The sequence below is a fragment of the Colobus angolensis genome, unplaced genomic scaffold (assembly GCF_000951035.1).
Source record: "Colobus angolensis palliatus isolate OR3802 unplaced genomic scaffold, Cang.pa_1.0 Scaffold25, whole genome shotgun sequence".
In the NCBI taxonomy this organism is placed as follows: domain Eukaryota; kingdom Metazoa; phylum Chordata; class Mammalia; order Primates; family Cercopithecidae; genus Colobus; species Colobus angolensis.
This window is the reverse complement of record NW_012115710.1, coordinates 1921308-1924717: the sequence shown is the minus strand read 5'-3', so window position 1 is coordinate 1924717 and position 3410 is coordinate 1921308. Positions and strand designations below refer to the sequence as shown.

The following is a 3410-nucleotide window of genomic DNA, read 5'->3' as shown; positions in this document are numbered from 1 at the left end:
AAGACATACCTTGTAGGCCTGATGTGGTGGCTTCCCATCTGTAATCACAGCACTCTGAAAGACTGAGCCAGAAGGACTGCTGGAGCCCAGGCGGTTGAGGCTGCAGTGAGCAGAAATCATGGCACTGTACTCTAGTCTGACAGAGCAAGACCCTGTTTCAGAAAAGAAAAGAAAAAAAACAAAAAACAAAGACATACCTTGTAGTGAGAGTGACAGTCACTTATTGCCCCATTTCTCATTTTCTCTATCCTCTACTCTATCCCAGCGAAGAAAAGAGTTACTACAAATGACTGAATTTAAATGCCCTCTGGCTAAATAGAAATTCCAAATATCTTTTGATACAAATAAATACAAAATGCACAAGCCTTACAGAAAAGAGTGGTAATTTTCATCCTCATGATTACAATTTAAAGAAAAAAATTTTAGAGTATAAAGTCACAAATCAGAATATTACAACCACCATCCATATCCAATCAACTCATCACTCATCTGGATAGGGTCCTCTCCCACTTTCTTCACTACTACGTGGTTCCCTCTCGCATGCTGCATCTTTCCTCCCCTTTTCTGTTCTTCTCCTCTTTTATGTCTGTTCTGCCCAATACTTGCAACTTACTTCACCTCTTGGAACTCTTCCTCCCCAATCTTTCTGACTGTCCCCAGTCTCCACGTATTTCTGCCTCTTTTCCCCATCTAAGCTCCCTCTCCGTTCTCCTTGTTAAAACTCCCTCTTACCTGTGACAGCTCCTTTGTTCCCACTCTCTAGCCCCCCCAACTTCCTAGGCTTCCTCCCTGCTGCGGCTCTCCCTCCACTCTGCTTGTCACCCACTGCCCTCTCTTTCAGTTCCAGCACCGCGTAGTTCTGTCGGCTGCGGTTCCAACTCTTTTACCTTCTCCCCACTGTCTGTCTGCAGTGCCTCCTCCTTTGCCGCCCCATTCTATTTTGCTGCCCTTCATCTCTCTGAAGGTCCCCCTTTTTTTCTAAATGTCTCTATGTGCTTTTCTCCCCCTGCTTCTTTCTCCATTCGTTCTCTTTCACTCTTGCTGTCTCTCTGCAAATCCCTAAATTATCATCCATTTTGCCGTGTATTTATGGGTCTCCCTCATTCTCTTCGGTTTTTCCTTTTGCTTCGTCGTTCCCCGTCTTTTCCTCTCCTGATCCCTCTCACCCGCACATTCGGGAGGAAAGCACATTTTCCAGTGGAGTAAAATTTGGGAAAGAAGAACACTGGGTGTCACAAGACAGACTCAGGTCACCTGCCCCAACGGGGGGATCAGGAAAAGCAGTGGCTGTGAAGGGGAAGCCTGGGGAGCGGAAGGACCCGGCGTAAGGAGGACACAAGGGGGCGGCGGGTACGGTGTCTCAGGACAGGGAGTGTCTGCACAATCCCAGGACCTGGGAGGAGACGTGGCTCCTTCAGGAGCCGGACGGCGGGCGCTCCCCTCCAGGGGCTGACGAGGGAGGAACTCGGGGGTCGCAACGAGTGGGAATCCACTTCCCGAGTGAGGGCTCGACTTGGCGCAGGGCGGAAGCAGAGGTCAGTAAGGGTTTTAAGCAGGAACACGACCTGAGTGGGGTTGTCTACATGGTCCTAAGGCAGAAAGGCAGGGAGCAAGGAACAGCCGCAGAGAGATTTTTAAACCGAAAGGAAAGCAATTATCAGACTTACTTGGGGCGAACGGGCTGTTGCTGGTATTCTAAGGTCCGTAGCGATCCCCAGGAAACGGGTATGGACAAGGGAAGACTGCCAAGTGCACGTTCGATTCACGTAGACCCGGCGCAGCAAATGTTTAGTCCAGGTAGACGGAAACTGACGCGCAGCGCTGTGACCATTTCCCCGCGCGATCTGCTTCCGGGTGTGCAGGAAGCTTCACGAGATGAGAAAAAAGACTAAGAAGCCTGGGGCGGGGGAGGGTCCTGGGTGGGGTGCGACCCGCAAGGGAAGGGGCAGAAAGACCGACCTGATTTGGGAACCTGAAAGGGTGGGGCAAGGCGCATGCGGTAGTGGGCGGGGCCAGGCGGGCAAGGCGGGACGGGCGGTGTGGGCGGGACCTGTTTGGTGGGCGGGGCCTGTTATTCCCTCTGCCTTCAGCCCACCGTGTCTTTGTTCTCCTGATTTGGGAGTATTGGTGACTGTTTCTTTTTTTTTTTTTTTTTTGAGACAGAGTCTCTCTGTCGCCCAGGCTGGAGCGCAGTGGCCGGATCTCAGCTCACTGCAAGCTCCGCCTCGCGGGTTTACGCCATTCTCCTGCCTCAGCCTCCCGAGTAGCTGGGACTACAGGCGCCACCTCGCCCGGCTAGTTTTTTGTATTTTTTAGTAGTTCACCGTGTTAGCCAGGATGGTCTTGATCTTCTGACCTCGTGATCGCCCGTCTCGGCCTCCCAAAGTGCTGGGATTACAGGCTTGAGCCCTCGCGCTCAGCTAGTGACTGTTTCTTGTCCTGTGAAGCCGTGTTGCTTCCTGCCTATTTTAAGTTAATGTTTTAGACTTTAAGGTCAAAGCTTAAAGTTGTGGTCCACTTCTGTTGGAAACTAAGATGTTTTCTTCTTGTCAAGTTGAACTGATTTAAGTCAAAATCGATTTTTGCGAGCCTGGTGGACTCCATCGGGTCTTGCCAGTGAGGCTGAAGCCAGGAAGGCTGAATTTATTACTCAGTAGTCAGGGAACTAGGATCTCCGTGAAGATTTGATGTGCAGCCGTGGCTGGATCCAGGAACCTGGAAGACATTGTGCCATGCGAAATGTGCTAGACACAGAAAGACAAATCCTGCATGCGTTTACTTACATGTGCAATCTACAAACATCAAAATCACAGTAACAGTAGAAGGGTGGTTTCCAGGGCTGACGGTCTATCCTATGCCTGTCCCACCGTTGTATTTTGGAAGCAAATAACTTCTTTGGCTTCACAGTTACACAGCTGGACAGAAATTTTGCCTCAGGATGAACCACACTTTGAGTCTCAACCATATGTGATTCAGATAATATTTGGGTGATATTTGGGCCTTAGAGTTTGATACTGAAATGGATTAAGACTTTTGAAATGGGCCGGGAGCAGTGGCTCTGGCCTGTAATCCCAGCTCTTTGGGAGGCCCAGGTGGAAGGATTGCTTGAGCTCAAGAGTTCAAGACCAACCTGGGGCAACATAGACCCTTGTCTCTACAAAAAATAGAAAAATCAGCCAGGCATGGTGGCTCACGCCTATAGTCACAGCTACTTGGGAGGCTGAGGTGGGAGGATCTCTTGAGCCCAAGGGGTCAAGGCTGCAATGAGTTGTCACTGCACCACTGAACTGCTGCCTGGGCAACAGAGTGAGACTTTGTCTCAAAAAACAATAATAATAAGACTTTTGAGATGTTAGGATGGGGGTGAAGGGATCTTGCATGTGAGAAGGACATGAATTTTGGGAGTCCAG

The 3410-nt window shown here is 50.0% G+C and overlaps 1 protein-coding gene across 1 annotated transcript in view; it reads right to left on the bottom strand.

Annotated features, from left to right (window-relative positions):
• LOC105514686 (zinc finger protein 836-like) overlaps positions 1 to 2014 on the bottom strand; it is a 20754-nt gene extending 18740 nt beyond the window's left edge. The window contains exons 1-2 of the mRNA XM_011946209.1: positions 1668 to 2014; positions 10 to 152 (exon numbers count right to left, since the gene is read on the bottom strand). The gene's annotated coding sequence lies outside the window, so the exon portion shown is untranslated. The remainder of the gene's footprint in view (positions 1 to 9; positions 153 to 1667) is intronic.
• Positions 2015 to 3410: the final 1396 nt, after the last annotated feature.